The sequence below is a fragment of the Acomys russatus genome, chromosome X (genome assembly GCF_903995435.1).
Source record: "Acomys russatus chromosome X, mAcoRus1.1, whole genome shotgun sequence".
NCBI lineage: Eukaryota > Metazoa > Chordata > Mammalia > Rodentia > Muridae > Acomys > Acomys russatus.
Window position 1 is genome coordinate 92,998,821 of NC_067169.1, and position 18,996 is coordinate 93,017,816.

An 18,996-nucleotide genomic window follows, 5' to 3' on the forward strand; every position below is an offset into this window, starting at 1 on the left:
CTTTCTGTAGACTCTACTGGCGCCATGGGGAAGCTGCTGCTTTCTTTCTTGGCAGCATTGAAAGTCCTTACTCTCATTTCTGTAGGTACAGTGAACTTTATTGATGGTATTTAAAAGAGTACGGCCCCTCCTGTTATTCTGGGGATCTAGGATGGAAACTGAGGGGAGATGCTTAGTGTCAAGGGCTGAGTTGGAAAAGGAACTCCTCAGCAGCCGAGGGCCTCTCTCTTGCTTTCATGTCCTTGCTGGGGTGGATGGTCCAGGGCTTCCTACTCCTTGGAGGCCATGTAGGCCATGGGGTCTACCACCCTGTTGCTGTAGCCGTATTCATTATCATACCAGGAAATGAGCTTCACAAAGTTGCCATTGAGAGCAATGCCAGCCTCAGCATCAAAGATGGAGAGTTGGAGTCACTGTTAAAGTCTCAGGAGACAACCTGGTCCTCAGTGTAGGCCAGGATGCCCTTTAATGGGCCCTCAGATGCCTGTTTTACCACATTTTTAATGTCATCATACTTGGCAGCTTTCTCCAGTCTGCATGTCAGATCCACAATGGACACATTGAGGGTAGGTAGGAACACAGAAGGCCATGCCAGTGAGCTTCCCAATCAGCTCTGGGATGACCTTGCCCACAGCCTTGGCAGCATCTCAGTGGATGCAGGGATGATATTCTGGGTAGCTCCCCAGCCATCACACCACAGCTTTCCAGAGGGGCCATCCACAGTGTTCTGGGTAGCAGTGATGGTATGGACTGTGGTCATGAGTCCTTCTAAGATGCCCAAGTTGTCATGGATGACCTTGGTGGGGCGCTAAGCAGTTGGTGGTGCAGGAAGCATTGGTGACAATCCTGAGTAAGTTTTCATACTTCTCGTGGCTCACATCCATCACAAACATGGGGGCATCGGCAGAAGAGGTGGAGATGATGATCCTTTTGGCCCCACCCTTCAAGTGGGCCTGGCCTTCTCCATGGTGGTGAAGACACCAGTAGACTTCACAACATACTTGGCACCAGCATCAGCCCATTTGATGTTAGTGGGATCTCGTTCCTGGAAGATGGTGATAGGTTTTCCATTGATGACAAGCTTCCTGTTCTCAGCGTTGACTGTGCCACTGAACTTGCCATGGGTAGAGTCATACTGGAACATGTAGACCATGTACTTGAGGTCACTGAAGGAGTCATTGATGTCAACAATCTCTACTTTGCCAGATAAGAAGCCAGCACCTGGTTACTGTTTACTCCGACTTTCACCATCATGTCAAGGGTCATGGCTGGCATTGCAAGAGAAGATGTGGCTGTCTCTGGAACAGGGAGGAGCAGAAAGCCAACGTCTTTACTCTTTTCTAGGCCTCTTCTGACACCACTTGGATGGAAGACTGGAATGCGTTGGTCTAACCTTGTGTGGGGAGAAGTCTAGGCACTGTGCTAGAGTGATTATGTGGGGTCTGCCTGGAGGAGAACACTGTCTAAAAATATGCCTTGTGAGGCTACCCTTTTCTGATCTTTTGGGTAAAGAGATCAGACTTTCCCTGGACCTTTTTCTCTTTGTCTACAATCATTAGCAACTCCAAATATATGCCTTTTTAACTCAAACTCTAAACTAGATAATACAAAGAGAACCCCCCCCAAAAGCTACCATTATGCCATTCTTAAGGCTTCAAGATTGCTAAATAGTCTACTACTTTCTATTTATCAAGTATTCTAATTTTTGTCTTATCTGTGTCAAGAGTTTTTAGTTGTCATTTGTGGGAGAAATAGTAAATAGTGTGTGTAGCCCACCTTCTCAAAAGCAAACAAGCACATGCACACTCGCACAAACACACACACACACACACACACACACACACACAGAGAGAGAGAGAGAGAGAGAGAGAGAGAGAGAGAGAGAGAGAGGCCATGAAGACCAGACATAATGTTAAATCTTCTGGAGGTAAAGGTATAGGCAGTTATGAGCTGCCTGATGTGGGTGCTGAATACAAAACTCAGGACCTCTGGAAGAACAGCAAATGCTCTTAACCACTGAGCCATCTCTCCTGCTCCCTAGACTTCTTTTTTAAAATAATTTGTTAAAACAATATAGATTGACATAATTTGAGAGTGTCCACCAAGGCGGGGCCATAGTGGTACACACCTTTAATTCCAGCCCTCGAGGAGGCAGAGACAGGCGGATCTCTATGCCAGCCTGGTCTATGGAGTGAGTTACAAGGTGGCCAGGGCTAAAACAGAGAAACCGTGACTTGAAAAACCAGAGGCGGGGGGGGGGACCAAAAGTTCATGAGTTGCAGAGCGGAGCTTAATGAGAGGAATTTGGGTCATGGGGCCAAAGATCTCCTGAATAGAGAGTACCCTTCCTGCATGAATGAGTTCTCAGTCATGTGATTCATTACAGCAAGAGTGAGTTGTTCTAAGACAAGCCCACCCCTTGCATTCCCTTCCTTCTGCGCGCATTTGATTGCCCTACTTCTTGCCTCCCTAAGTTGAAACCATATGGGGCCTTACCTGAATCTCAGAAGACTCTGACACCACCCTCTTAGACTCCCTACCCTACCTTACCTTACCTTAGACTTCCTTATTTTGTGAGATACAGTACACCTCTACTCTTTACAAAGCAGCTGCTCTGTTACAACAACATAAAATAGACCCAAACCAAAGTCAAAACAAAACCAAAAGCAAAACTTATCTCTAAGAACACCAAAGCTCAGCGGTAGAACACTTGCCTAGTATATGCAAGGAACTAGACTCCATCCCCTGCACTGCAAGAAAGGAAAAAGGTCATTGCCCTATCCAGAGCCTAAAAAACCAAGCCCAGGATTAGAGACTTGAAACCTACACTTCTATCAGCAATCCCCTTTCCACCGAAATATTCTCATATACTCTGGTCCTTGAAAATCCCTGATGTAAGTCATTAATAAAATTGTCAATGGCAAAGCTTTGTAACAAGACTGGAGGTAGCCCTTTAGGAGCTTGTCATCATTAGCCAGAGCTGTCTGGGCAGACTTGAGCAACCAGCTACTAACCCCACCTCTTAATTATCCTCACAACCGGACCCTATCATGCTGTTTTGTGAAAATAAAACCATGAACGTCCTCAGGTAGTGTTCAGCAAGTGTCACTGGCTCTCTCACCAATCTCCTTAAACTAACATTCTAGTAAACTTATGACAGATAACGAAATAGTCTGACAACTTTCATTCCAAAGGAGTCCCAGTGTGCAGAAGCCATTTTACTACACTGCCTCCTGGAATTGTGGGGCATACTGATCTGTCTATTGACACTTACACTCTCATTTCCATTGTAAAAATCTATGCTCGAATTGGTATGCCATTGGGCATTTAGCACTTCTCCTAAGGTCCAAACTAATGGAATAAAATTATGTTCAATAGTAGTTTAGCTGTCTCACTTGCTTCTCAGTGTTTTGAGAGATGTAACTGTCCAGACCATAGACTTAAAACTGCTTCAAGCACTTTTCTGATAAGCATTTTGCCAACCGTGGACTTTCCTTCCTTGATTAGTGTCTGACATAGACTCTCACTAGCGAAGGTGTGGTTAAAAACCACTAGTAACAGCAGTAGCAGCAGCAGCAGCAACAGTAGCAGTGTCACCTGGGAGCTTACTAAATTCTGATTTGATAATTTGATAATTCTTCAGACCCATCAAATCCTCATGTATGTCACATACATGTTAAATTTATATAAACACTGAGCCAGAGTTTTCAGTTTAAAGTTTTGTTCTTGACAGAAAATATAATGTAATTATATTATGTAATCAGGGGTATTCTGCACTTTATAAACCATAACTATCTTTCAATTTTTTGAAATTAAAATGTAATCACAACCAGACATGGTAGCTCATGCCTTTAATCCAAACATGCAGGAGGCAGAGGCAGATGGATCTCTGAATTCAAGGTCATCCTGGTCTACAGAGGTAGTTCCAGGACAGCCAGGGCTATGCAGAGAAACCATCACAAAAAAATAAACAAAAAAAAGTTATCCCTTTATTTTCCCTTCCTTCCTCCAACCCCTAGGCACTGTTTACATGAGTTTGTACCAGCCTTCTGATTTTGTCACTTGTCTTTAAGGATCCTTTCCAAACATAACTTGCTATGAGGCTAATGTAACTGGTTCTACTAGATCAAGAATCAATAAGGTTATTTTCCATATAGGGAAATGTATTGGAGTCCAGGCAGCAGTGTGCTGCTCAGGTCTCTCTGTCTCTGACTGGTTCTCTGTATGTGTCTCTGTCTCTCTGCTCTGCTTCTCTGCTTCCGCCCCATGCCTCTTTCCTCCCTCCCACCCATCTTCCCCTTGCCCTCTCCCTCACCCCCCACCTCTGCCCAGGCTGTCAAACAATTAAGTTATCAGGAGGTCTTGGATGTCCCTGGAGAACATTGCTCCTTGTTTTAGAAAAGTAGACCATTCTACTTCTGCCATTAACAATTTATATGTGGTTAGCAGGTAAACATCTATGGAGTAGTGAAACCATACACCACTTTAGAGTGACTCATCCCATGCCACTCATTTCTGGGAATCTCACCCTGGTTTTGTTGTTGTTGTTGTTGTTGTTTCTGTATTAGTCTAGTTATCACCATTCCATTTTGTTCTCCTTGCAAATGTGTTCAATGTCTATCAGGAGAGGCAGAGTCCATACTAACAGTAGTTTCCATATCTCTTCCCAAAGTTTACAGTCCTTGGGATGGCCCCATAGTTCTGGATTAGAAGTATATCCTCCCTAACTTTTTGCCATATGGACTTTGAAATTTCTGTGCTTTTGCTCACCCTATGCTAGAATAGCAAACCTTAAGGAAATACTCTTTTGGGGGGGGGATTGATCTATAGAGAACTGAAACTCCTCATTAGCCACATAAGAGGTCAACAAAAAATAGAAACCCTAGAATAACACCTGCAAAGTTGGAAGGAAAATAACTTTAAACCTATCCTGTTTTAGTCAAATACAAGAACAAAAATAAAAAAGACATTTTCGGGTGTGAAAAAGCATGGGAGTTTTACTTCCCAGCTATCTGCTCTGAAACAAACAAACAAACATGATTTAAGGATAGACTCCACCAAGCAATCATTAAAAAGTCAAGAAAGAAAAACCTAGGTTCTGACATACAAACAGTAACCCAGTGTGCTCACTAATTTTATGCCAGCTTGAAACAAACTGGAGTCATTTGGGAGGCAGGAACCTCAATCAAAAAATGTCCCTACCAGATGGGCCTATAGGCAGGTCTGCAATTCCTTTTCTTAATTAGAAATTGATGTGACAGGGACCATTTGTGGGTGGTACCATCCCTGAGCTGGTGGTCCTGGGTTCTATGAGAAAGCAGACAGAGCAAGCCAGGCTGAGCAAGCCAGTAAGCATCACTCCTCCATGGCCTCTGCATCAGCTTCTGCCCTAAGGTTCCTGTTCTGTTTGAGTTCCTGCCCTGACTTCCCTCAGTGATGCAGTGTGACTTGAGAATTGTAAGCTAAAACAAGCCCTTTCCTCCCCAAGTTGTTTATGGCCATAGTATTTTATCACAGCAATTGGAACCCTATCTAAAACACCCCAAACTGGAATAGAATAAAAATTCCTGAAATGGCAGCTATATAGGTGGGAGACTTAGAAAGAATAGTACATGCCAGAGCATTTAAAATTAGTCTCTGTAAATGATTGGAAGACACAATGATAAAAGCATGTTATCATCTACAAAAGAGATCATTAGAAATGCTAAGAAAAGAAACTGCCCTCAAAAATGTCATGGTACTGGGCTGGAGAGATGGCTCAGAGGTTAAGAGTGCCACCCGCTCTTCCAGAGGTCCTGAGTTCAATTCCCAGCAACCGCATGGTGGCTCACAACCATCTATAATGTAATCTGGTACCCTCTTCTGCAGATAAAGCACTCATATTCAATAAATAAAATAAATAAATCTTTTTTTAAAAAAAGTCATGGTACCTCTGTGAAGTGGGACGTGAGAAGCTGGGAGTGTAGCTTGTGAAAAGTGTAGCTACCATTTGTGCAGGCATAGATTCCATGGCTGTCTTCAAACAAAATCAAATACAATATGAGTAAACAATTGGTGGAGTATAAAAAAGGAGAAACCAATTGAACTCGACAGTAGTAGTAGTCCCCTTCAAGTGGCCCAGGTATGGGAAGATACAGGATTACATCTTCTCCAGTGATCAGATGACACACTGATTGTGAAGGGAATAAAATGTACACAATGGTGATTGTAATGCCATGTTTGCTGGCTTTCAAAATCAACCTATAGATAAAGTATGAGCCATGAATACAATTACAGAATGGACTGTAAATATAAAAGTGATGTCAGATTTAGCAGCATATAAATGAATCAAATAACTGGCAGTAGTTGTGAGTTATTTCTTGATTTGAAGTGTAGAGCCTTACGAAGTATATGTTACTAGTATGTCCACCACGTTCCTGTGGAAGGCCACACATGCATGAATATGTGGGTAGCACAAATTGGACTTGATGTGGGGAAAGAACACAAAGTTGAGTGAGTAAGAAAGAGGAGTTAGAGGGTGGATATGGTCAAAACTCATTATACAAAGTTGTCAGCCAACAAATGTTTAAAATATAAATGAAAATACATGCATTATAAAATAGAATAAAGGTAAACAATTGAGCTTTAAAAAAGAAAGATCGATATGAACTCATCTGACATACAGAGGAGTCAATACTGCTGATGGGAAATGAGTCAATATTTTGAAATAAAAGCATCTTGCTAAGAATTGTGTAAATAGGGGCTGGAGAGATGGCTCAGAGGTTAAGAGCACTGACTGCTCTTCCAGAGGTCCTGAGTTCAATTCCCAGCAACCACATGGTGGCTCACAACCATCTAGAATGTGATCTGGTACCCTCTTCTGGTATGCAGGGAAACGGGCAGGTAAAAAAAAACAAAAAACAAAAAAACAAAAACAAAAAAAAACCCCACTGTATTCATTATAAATAAACCTTTAAAAAAAAAGAGCTGTCTAAATAACCAACCAAATGCCATCAGTAAGAAATAAAGCAGATCGTGTCATGAGTGAACGATGTAAGAAATATAGACAAGTTTGTGTCTTTCCAAAGTGTCACATCTTATTGAATAAATTCACAAAATGTGGCAGCTCATTGTCAGCAGTGTGACAGATATTCTCACTTTCCTTAATGGCCATGGCAGAAGCAAACAAGGGTCTTGTTGTTTTTGTTTTTGTTTTTTCGAGACAAGGTTTCTCTGTGTAGCCTTGGCTGTCTTGGACTCGCTTTGTAGACCAGGCTGGCCTCAAACTCACAGAGATCCACCTGTCTCTGCCTCCTGAGGGCTGGGATCAAAGGCGTGCGCCACCACTACCCAGCAACAAGGGTCTCTTTATGCCAATATCAATTTACTAATGTTAACTCTCGTGTGTGTGTGTGTGTGTGTGTGTGTGTGTGTGTGTGTGTGTGTGTGTGTGTAAGGTTAAAGAGGCAAGAAGATTCAAAAAGGTCTGAGAGACAAAAGCTGGGAAACTGATAGAAATGTACATGCTGGAGAGGCCTTGCTAGAGTAGCTACAGTTGGCCATGGAGTCAAGCTACAATTTGCCAAAATTCATTCAAGAGGAAATGGAAAAGCAAAACAAATTTAGGATTATTAACAAAATTGAAGCAGTGGTTAAAATGTATCAACCAGTAGATGGCTCAGCTGATAAAGGTACCTGCCACCGAGACTGAGTTTGATCCTCAGGATAAACATGGATCAAAGGAGGGAGCTGATCCCCCAATTTTTATCTTTTTATAAAGATTTATCTATTTATTTTTATTTATACAGTATTCTACCTGTATGTGCGCCTGCAGGCCAAAGAGGCCACTAGATTTCATTGTAGCTGGTTCTGAGCCACCATGTGGTTGCTGGGAATTGAACTCAGGACCTCTGGAAGAGAAGTCAGTGCTCTTAACATCTGAGCCATTTCTCCAGCCCCAATTTATATCTTTTGATGTCTACACTGTATTATACCATGGCACATGTAGAGAGACAGTATTTGAGCAGGCCAATCTGAGAGCCCCTGGGGTCAGTCAGGAGTTCCGGGACTGTCAGGTGGTCAGTTGATAGGTATATGGGGCCTGTTGCCATCACAGGACTGTGTTCACCTTCTTATGGAGTGTAGATGAAGACTTTATACCCTTCCCTTGGTCTCATGTACTCAATAACTTCTTAGGCTTGGTTTTCTTTCTTTTTTAACTTAAATTCTTTTTTTTTTTAATATTTATTTTATTTTTATTTTATGTGCATTGGTGTTTTGTCTGCATGTGTGTCTGTGTAAGAGTGTCAGATCATGGAGCTACAGACAGGTATGAGCTGCCATGCGGGTGCTGGAATTTGAACCTGGGTCCTCTAGGAAAGCAGTCGGTGCTCTTAACTGCTAAACCATCTCTTCAGTCCCCCGCCTGGTTTTCTAAAATGATTTTTTTGGGGGGGGGTTCTTAGAGACAGAGTTTCTCTGTGTAACCTTAGCTGTCCTAGACTCACTTTGTAGACCAGGCTGGTCTCTAACTCACAGAGATCTACCTGCCTCTGCCTCCTGAGTGCTGGGATTAAAGGCATGCGCCACCACACCAGGCCTAAAATGATTTTAATATGCCCAATGTTTCTCAATAAATTTATAAGGAAGCACACTTCATAATCTCAGGAATAAGTCATTCATCAGTCTGTGCTACATAGGTAGCGTCAGATAGATGGTGTTGTCTGCATGTCCCTTCAGGTGCAGAGTCATCGTCCATCCTCAAAACTGCTTGTAAAATGGAGTTTCTCAGGTCAAGGCACAGTCTGGAAAAACACTGTTTCGCTTAGGGCCTGGCACAGTGTGATCTCAAAGGCCAAGAGGCTCAAGAGCATCGCGTGTGTTCCCTCATTAGGGATGTTGGAGGAGAAGCGAGAAGACGGCCTGAGCTTTTCACTGTTGCCTCCTGCAGCTATGCCCTTCAGTCCTTCCCTCTTCCTACAAACACTTCAAGTATGTCTACTTAACTGTGCCCCATGCATGATTCTAACTAAGCACAGGGATAAAGAGATGAAAAATGCAAAGAATGTTCCTGCCCCCCCCCCCCCGCGCCAAGGAACCACATTCTAGTGGGGGGAATGTAGAAAATAAGCACATACATCTCTTCCTCAAAGAGATAAGACAAGATTTTAAAAATGGCTTTGAGGGATGAAGAAATCCTCTGAAAAATGAGCTATGAGCTAAAATATTTTTTTTTTTGAGAAAAGCTATAGACACATGATCTCTTTCTTTCTAGGAGGCTACATAGCTGCTATGCAAATCTACTTATGTCTCCCCAGCAAACAGCTCAACAACTGAGAGACTTGGGGACAGGAAGCCACAGCCAGACCACATACAGTCTTGCTACACCCTGAGCCTGGAGCAATGGTTGCCTTGAGGCCTTAAGAGTCATCAGAGGACCTTCCCAGTGATTTTTTTTTCCAAACAAGGAAGACCTGCTCCAAAGTAACTCACTGGGAACAGCCCAGGAGGCACTTCCGTTTCCCAAAGCACTCCTAACCTGTGTCCCAGTGCATGGCAAGAGAGGTCCAAGGTTATATGTCAAGGGCTTCTCTAGAAAACACAGTGGAGAGAGGCCTCTCATATAGAGACAACTGGTTATTGCTTCCTGGGAGCAAAGCTGAGTCTATTATTGTAATTGGTTGGCAAGATTCCTTTTGGTTTTGTCTATTGTTTGGGTGGTTTTGTTTGTTGCTTTGTTAAGACAAGTCTCACTCTAGCCCAAGCTAGCGTGAAATTCAGTCTGTGGATCTGCCTAGCCTGGAAATCACAATGATTCTCCTGCCTCAGCCTCTAGAGTAGTAGCAGTGGAATTTCCAGATGTGAACCACCACACCTGTTCCTAAAATCGTCGTTCAAACATTAAAAAGGAATGACCTCAGGTGACATCCGAATGTTGGGGGTTACATTGGGATGACTTGTCACTAGGCTTTTTTGTTGTTGTTGTTCATCGTCTGCAAGTTCCAGGGACTTCTATGTTAAACTTGAACAAATGCCAGCCTTCCTCACAGGAAAGGTCTAAAGCCCTTAGTGTTGCGTGTTGTACCGGACAGAATCCTGGCTCCAAATGGCAAGAAATGATATGGCATCACTTTAGGTGTTGATGGCCACCTGTTCAAAACAAGATGTCCTTACTTGATATGATAGCCAGGCCCGTTTTGCTGAAGGTCTAGTATGTATGATACCATACATGCATAGTGATTTGAAATAATATAGTAATCCTTTGGACTTCTTTACCACTCTGAAAAGAAAGCAGCCCATTATGTTAGGCTCAACGTTGACTTACAAAGTCTTTAGATTCTACAGAAGATGTTTGCCTTAAAGGGAACTCACATTCTCACACTTATTTCGGAAATATAAAAGGACCTTTATATTATGGCAAATCACAATGTGAGTTTATTTTAGTTGTAAAACTGTCTTCTGCTCTTCCTCATGCTTTCTTATCCGTGATAGCAAAAGAAAAGAAAGCAATGTACTTGTATATTATATATAAATAAATTGTAAGTATATGTAACTGTAAGGGCCCAAGAATCGCTGAAGGAAGACCCCAGACTCAAACAGTATGCAAAAGCAAAGAGCATGTATGTATTCTGTGAAAACAGCCAGCGGCCACCTTGAAGGGAGCTTGCAGGTTCCTTTTAAAGCAGCAAATGGGAACTCCAATGGTCATTCAGTAACCTTTAACAGGATTGGTCCGGCTCACAGTAAGGTATTTGATTGTTCCTGATTGGTTCCCACGTTAGGGAAAGGACCAGTCACCGCAGATCTAATTCAGCCCCAGGCCTGATGTCGTGGCAGTTGTTGATTGGTTAAGCTTTTTCCGTGGCTGTTCCTAGAAGTCTGGCTTCTGGGAAACGGAAACTTAGGCCTAACACGTAGGCCCGGTTTGTTGTTGTTGTTGTTGTTTTGGTTTGGTTTTTTTGTTTGTTTCATTTTTCAAGACAGGGTCTCTGTGTAGCCTTGGCTGTCCTGAACTCACTTTGTAGATGAGGCTGGCTTCGAACTCACAGCAATCCGTCTGCCTCTGCCTCCCGGAGTGCTGGGATTAAAGGCCTGTGCCACCACGCCCAGCTGGTGGCCCGTTTTAAAATGGGGTGAGTTTGGACCTCTCCATAACCCTGGAATCCGTGTGTTTTCAATGTGAAAATCCACTCTAATAGTAATAGATATTTCAAGTACAGGGCCCACCTGATTTGTGGATCCTGATTATGATTGAAATAGAGTGGCCTGTACAGGCCGGTGCATTGAAGGCTTGCTCACCACCTGGTGCTGCTCTGTAGAGAGGTGGTGGGAATTCAGGAAGTTGGGCAAGCAGGTCACGGTAGTGGGGAGGCTTTGAAGAGCATGCTATTTCTGGTAACTTTATAGCTCTGTTTCCTGTCTGCCATATGAAGCGATGTGCTATGCTTCGCCATGTACTCACCAGCATACTGTCCTGCCTCCCCAGAGCCCGGATGCCATGGGAGCAAGGTGTCTACTGGTTGACACGTCTGAAAACATGAGTCAAAGTACATCGTCCTCCTTTAAGTTGATTCCCTCAGGCTTTGTCTCGGTTATGAAATCTTGAAAACCCGATGATCTACTCACTGTCCTGTAGCATACAGAAGCATGCTTGGGCTCCATTAAGGCGGCACAGCATGGCGGTGCATGCTTCTAATTCCATTACTTAGCTGGCTGAACCAGAAAAACGGAATTCAAGGCCAGTCAAGAGTTACATAGTGAGAACCCTGTCAATAAAGCAAACAAACAATGGTTAAGATGCACAGCAAGCTACTCCACTGAACTCCAAACTCGAGCATCCTGAGACATTGCTTACATTCCTCCCAGCTCTCTCCCAGCTAGTCACAGCATGCTAATTACTGAAGTCAACACTGCCTCCTGAGAGTCCCTCTTTCTTCAGCGGCAGCACTTTCAGCTCCAGGCCTTTCCACAGCACTCTTCAGAGACATTTGTAACATCTCCACAGAGGATTACTTTGATCATGTCTGACTAGAGACCCCAATTTTTATAAAACTTCCAAAGAACGTACTTCCAGCCTGCCATATCCAAATCCACGAGTCCCCAGCCCAGCACAGGCTAACAGAAAAGCAGCCAGGCAGGACATGCGAAGCAGATTCCTCAGGAAGCTACTGCTTATTACCCGCAGTCTGATGCTGTGACTTATGCCGTTGTCAGTTACTCTTCTTGCCGCTTCACCAAAATGACTGATAAATGCAATGTAAGGAAAGATGGGGTTGCTTTCCCTCAAAGTGTGAGGGTCTGTATAGTTCATCATGGCACAGAAGTCATGCCGGTAGCAGTTCGAGGCTCAGCTCCCTTTCTCCCTCCTCCCCCCCTCTCAACTTACTTATTTTTACGTTACATGCATTGGTGATGGTGATTCACCTGTATGTATGTATATCTGTGTGACGGTGTTGGATCCCCTGGAACTGGACTGAGGGACCACGTGGGTGTGGGTGCTGGGAACCCGCGTCCTCTGGAAGAGCAGTCAGTGCGCTTTACCACTGAGCCATCTCTCCAGCCCCTCCCTTTCTCTCTCTTTTTAAAATTCATTCCTGAACTTTAGCCCGTGGACTGTACCCTCCCCCACTATATTTGGGGCGGGCCTTCCCATATCAATTACCCTAATCTAGAAAATCCCTCCCCCAGGGGCCTTGGTGATTCTAAATCCCATCAGGTTGGCCATCTTAAGCCCACGGGAGCTTACACTTTCCACATGCTTAGGGCACTCTGGCCAAATTCTTCAACTGTGGATTGCAGCTTCTCATAGGGTTCCTTTTTTTTTTTTTTTGAGGCGGGGCTTCTGAAAAGTTTGGCAACAGTGTAAGTTTTCAGCACATTTAACAACCAAAGCATTAATTTAAAATCAAATGTTTAATGAATCCAAGGTGTTTCTGGCCACTCTCTCCTATGTTGTACTGAAGACTTTTCTGAAGACTTGATTATGGGCACATAGTACGTGCTGGTTGCACTGTGCATGCCATCACACCGTGCAGTGCCAACAAACGCTGCCTCAAGCACCTCAGCTCAGATTTGAGACAACTGAATGTTATGGATTACAGTGTTTTTGCTGTATGTGCAAAGTTTTCCACTCTTGTAAAAATATGTTCAACTATAAAAACAATGATATTTAATATTTTCCTACAATATCTCCTCAACATGTAATTATCAAGTGAGCATATCTTTTGATTTTATTGTTTTACAATGTTTGATTTTAAAAATGTTTTGTTTGTATTGTTAAGCTATCATTAAATGGATTTGGGTTTAGCTTCAGGGCAGTGGTGGGTAGTTGGTCTTGTGATATGTATTCTGATACTAATTTCTGGCTCACGGGCTGGAGAAATGGATGAGCACTTTCTGCTCTTTCAGAGGTCCTCAGTTCAATTTCCAGCAACCACATGGTGGCTCACAACTATCTATAATAAGATCTAGTGCTCTCTTCTGGCCTGCTGGCTCCCATGCAGGCAGAGTACTTTATAAATCAATCAATCAATCTTTAATTTCTGGCTCACAAGTACTGTATAAATAAATAAATAAGTCTTTGATTTCTGGTTCACAAGATCTAGTAGCTGCCCTGACAAGAACAGTCTCACGTACACCTGTCCTTGTTGTGTGACCCTTGCTCTACCTATCCAAAATTGGTTGGCTAATAAAAAAGGTCTACACCTGGGCAGGGCAGAAATGAGGTAGGTGCAGTGAAGGCTCCTGGGCTTTGAGGAGAGAAGGGTCTTGGGAAGGAGGAGACAGGAGGAGGAGGCCTCTATAGGCTAGCGTAAGGAGGAGCACCTGGTTGGATCGGCGTGGATGGAGGAAAGCGGCCCAGATGAGAGAATAAGCAAGTATTTATGGAATTATGGATGGGAGGCAGCCCAGATAGAAATTATTAGAGCAGATGCCATGGTATGGGGGCTTGGGAGGTCAAAGATAGCTTAGGAGGTAATACCTGCCATGGCCAAGTGAAATAAGACTAGCCTAGAATCTACCAGCTGTCTGTGTCTTGTATTGATTGTGATAGTGGATTAGATAATACTGGCATAATAATTATAGGTTTTGATAATCAACGTTACATATTTTTCATAACTACTACAACAGGGCAGGATTTCTAAAAAAAAAAAAAAATCCTAAAACTGGTCCTAAATATACTTTTACCATCTTGTCCTAAGTATTCATGCAAAGGAGTGTTTTCAGCATTGATAGATAACAAAGTGGAACTGTTAGGGCTGGGGCTGTAGCTCGATTGGTAGAGTACTTGCCTAGCATGCACAAAGCCCAGGGTTCAATCCCAGGTACCACATACACTAGGCATGATGCACACACCTGTGAGCCCAGCACTCACAGGGGTGAAAGCATGGGAATTAGCAGTTCAAGGTCATATTTGGCTACATCCTAGATCAGAGCTACTTAAACTTTTTCCTTTTTTTTTTTTCACCTTTTCTATTTTATTTTTTGAGAGTTATTTTTCCTGAAGGTCACACAAATAATAAGGCCCCCCTCTCAAGGTTATATAAGCATTAATAATAGCTTAGTGAGTGAGTTTATTGAGGTTATTATGGAAGTACTGGTAATGAGTTAGGAAGAGAATGGATAACTACCTCAAAGGCAGCTGCATCACTGAAAAGCCATGTGAAAGCTTCATCTCTGGAGCCTCCCTACTTGCCTTAAAGGCAGCTTCTCTGGTCAAAATGTATTCTTCCCCAACTGTTACTTGTAGGAGATAACAAACATGTTTTTGTGTTGATAGCAAGTGTGGAATGGGGAACAGACTAGTGAGAGGGCAGGATGTTTATCCCCTTAGAAGTCGAACCACTTTGTGGGGGAGCTTGGATGTTGCCAGCTGAAAACATCCTAGTAGAGGCTCTAAGAGGAGGTATATATAAAAGCCCAAAAACAAGAGGCTTGGGAGAGAGGGCTTGGGATTGTTTTGGCTGTTGATTGCAACACTTTAAGAGAGGCTCCTAGAGAAAACTGCCCCAGGGAAAGCTTCAAGGCTTTGGACTCCAGCTGAGGCTTCAGATTCCAGCTGCTGCTCCTGGTTCCAGCAGCAACTTTGGTGGGATTGCTCGTTTGCTGAGGTCCTGCTAACTACTCCAGGAGAATCATTCCTCATAACTAATATCCTTAAGGTTTCATTATTGTGTTCTTTAATCTCCTTTCCCTATTGTTTGGGTTAGTTGGGTTGTAAGGGAGGTAGGCTCATTTAGTAAGTTCATAATAAAATATAGTTGTTAAGAAAATTGAGCTTACAGTTACTGCTTATATAACACTGGGGAGGAGCTTTGTGAATCTTGGAACTTTCAGGGGCTTCCTGAGCCTTGTAAGTTTCATTTACATCCTTGGCTTTATATGTTCCCTTATTTCCAGTGTGTGTGTGTGTGTGTGTGTGTGTGTGTGTGTGTGTGTGTGTGTACGTACACATGCATGTGGAGTTAAAAAGACAACCTCAGGTATTGTTCTTCAGGAACTGTCTACATTGTCTTTTTTGGTGAGACACGTTTTCTCTTTGACCTTGAGATCACCAAGTAGGTCAAGTGATTTGCCAGTGAGCCCTGGGAATATGCCTTTCATTGCCTCTCCAGTGCTTAACTTGTAAGTGCACACCTAATGTTTTTTTTTTTTTTTTTTTAACATGAGTTGTAGGGATTGAACTCAGGTCCTCTTACTGACTGGTCCATCTCCCTAGCCCACTTCATGAGTCTTATGACCCTCCTCCTTCCAAGGGGATGGTTTCAATTAAGAGCAAATAGATACATAACAGCCTTACTCCTGCACCAGTGTTCATATCTCAGGAGATATATTGAAGGCTGGCTTTCAGTTCTGTTATAGTTTGAATTTTACATGTTCCTCAAAAAAAAAAAAGTCTCTGTTTTAAAGCCTTGGTTGAGGGGGCAGGTCATGGAACCTTTAAGAGGTGAGACCTAGTGGAAGAAAGTTAGAGCACTGGGGAATGCCCATGAAAGGGATATTGGGACCTGAGCCCCTCCTCTCTTTATTTCTTTGATGTCATAAAGGGCAGCATCCTACTCCAGCACATACTCAGATCATGATATACTGTGCTTCTGGCAGCACACACACAAAAAAAAAGTAGGATGAAACCGTAGAAACTAAACCAAAATAAGCCTTTTCCTTTCTTTTTCTTATTTTATTTAGGCAGGGACATATGCAGTCCCAGCCGGCCTGGAATCCACTGTAGCCTAGGAGGACCCTGACTTCCTGACTACCCTGCATTTACCTCCCTAGTGCTGGGATTACAACATAGGCCACTACACTCAGCTTCCTGACTTTTCAATAGCTGGGCACAGTGATATAAGCCTGAAATCCCAATACTTGGGAAGCAGAGGCAAAAGGATCATGAGTTTAAGAGCAGCCTGGGCTACATAAGACACTGTCTCAAACAAGTCTATCAGGGATTTTGTTCAGCACATTGCCCACTGCCCCCTTCACCCAGACTCCCATGTGCAATGAAGAATTGTACCAACCAGACTTACCGGGTTTCAAGGATTAAAAAAAAAAAGAATCATTACTACCATCAGGCTGTAAAGTGAACAAATTTTTTAAACATTTTTTTCATCACTGACTAAAAACGTTCTAGGTTCTGCAGAAAGGCCTATGAGACAAATACATTTGCCAGAGCTCTACCTATTTCTCTGTATCTACCTACCCCTAATGCATATTCAGAGCCTCCTCTTCTGAACCAATCATATTCTCAGAGCCTGTGAATCCAGTTACCTTTCCTTCCAACTCCCTGTTTTTCAAGCTATCTGCCTCATCTTTCACCACTCCTTACTAGACACAAGCGGTCTCAACCCCACCTCAGACCTTCACCCCTAGCCTCCAGTATTTCCAAATGAGACACTGGAAAACCAAGAACAGTAGGGAAGATCTGGGGGCAAGCTGCTAACCCCAGTTCTGATCCCATATCACACTACTGAACAGGTAGAGAGTGAAAAGCAGAAAAGGTAGACCCAAATCCTGCTTTCTTAGGCTGATAGCCTCCACATAAATTGCCAACATCTGATGATAAGAGCAATCTCTAATCTACTTTGCCAAAGACTATATTCTCTTTACTTCATCTAGGGAACCAACCAGCGGAGGCAAAATCCAGTTCTTCTATATATGGTCAGAGAATTACTGAATTTATTAAATATATAACAAAAATAAATAAGTTAAAACACAAACCAACAAACAAAACAATGGCAAGTAGAAGACAGAGGAGGGGTAACAGACCAATAGTAAAATATCTAATCTGGCACTCAAAGACATCCAGCAGAGATGCCTGGAGTAGCTCAAGTGAGAGAGCAAGCTAAAGGTAACAGTACCAGACCCAGTCCTTACAAGCATCCTACAGAACTCAACTGGAAAAGATCCAGCTGGTGTGGATTGAGATAGCCCTGAGCGGAGCAGAGTGTGCCCAGGGTGACACTTCTAAGTCAAAGAACAGACAGCAGCAGAAAGGTAACATCATCAAATTGAGCACTTACTAGCATCAGCTCGCAGATGGCAACCAGGGAAGGCCTGTTGAAACAGCCACCTTGCAGTTCCGGATGGAGAGTTCCAGGCAGAGCAGACCATGCTCTTTCATGGACAAGCATCCTGCTGTTCTTCTCTGGTATAAGCTGTTTGTTTGGTTTGCTTTGATTTTTTTGTTTTTGTTCAAGACAGGATTTCTCTGTGTAGCCCTGGCTGCCCTGGAACTCATTCTATAGACCAGGCTGGCCTTGAACTCAGAAATCCACCTGTCTCTGCCTTCCAAGTATTAGAACTAAAGACATGTGCCACCACTGCCCAGCCACAGTATAAGCTTTTCTATGTCTCAAAACAATCAGCATTACTAACCGCTATTGGACACAATTTACCTTCTAGCTGTTTTCCAGGGCACACATGTTGACACCCTTTAGCAGCTGGCTGGTTTTCCCCTTCCCCCTTCCAGAACCAATGGGCAGCCTGCCTCAGGGCAGGAGATTTGGAGGACTCTATATAAATGTGCTTGGGCCTGCGCTTCAGAGCCAGCTTCTCGGTGAGCTCAAGCAACACATGGCAACTTACCGATGTAACATACACTACCCCAGGGAGAACTATCTTTGTCACAACTAACTAGAAGCAAAGCAGTGTGGCCTGGAAGGAAATTTGTATGGAGGTTCCTTAAACACTGAAAATAGAACTACCTTATGAATACAGGTAGATCACTCCAAGTCAGCTTACAATAGATAGAAGTACATGCACATTCTTCCTTATGGTGACACTACTCACAAGAGCCAAGCTATGAAATCAGCCAAGGGATCCATTAACTGGTGAATAAAGACAGAGTGTATGTATGTAGTAGAGTACTAGTCAGCCATTAAGAACAAAATTAGGTTATTTTCAGGAAAATGGAGGAAAAGGATAACCATGGTAAACAGAATCAGCCAGAAGAAGCCCAGAAAGTCAAACAGTGCCTGTTTTCTCTCATATTCAGAATCGAGGCCTGGAGGGAGTGGACATCTGAAAACAGAGAGAAGACTATTTGAGGAGAGGAAGAGGACCAGTGGAAAAGGTGAGGCCAAGAGAGGGTAACGATGGAGTAAATAGGACCACAGTCCATGATACATCAGTCACAAGGAAGCCCATCATTTTACACAAATGAATATCCACTACTGAAACAAAGAACATGTAAAACGCACTCTGGGGAAATGACTCCTTTGCTTTATAGGCGTGAATACCTGAGCTCAGTCCTCAGAACCCATGAAAAAGCCGTTACCTCATTTGTAATTCTTGCACAGGAGAGGCAGCGACCGGCAGAGTCCCTAGATTCTCCACTCAGCCATCCTACCCTGCTTGGCAAGTTCCAGGCCAGTGAGAAACATTGCCTCATGCACACACAGACACTGACACAGAGACACCCACTCACACAAAACACACAATACACACACGCGCGCGCACGCAGGCACGCACATACACATGCAGGCACATATGCACGCACGCACGCGTGCATTCGGTGGGGGA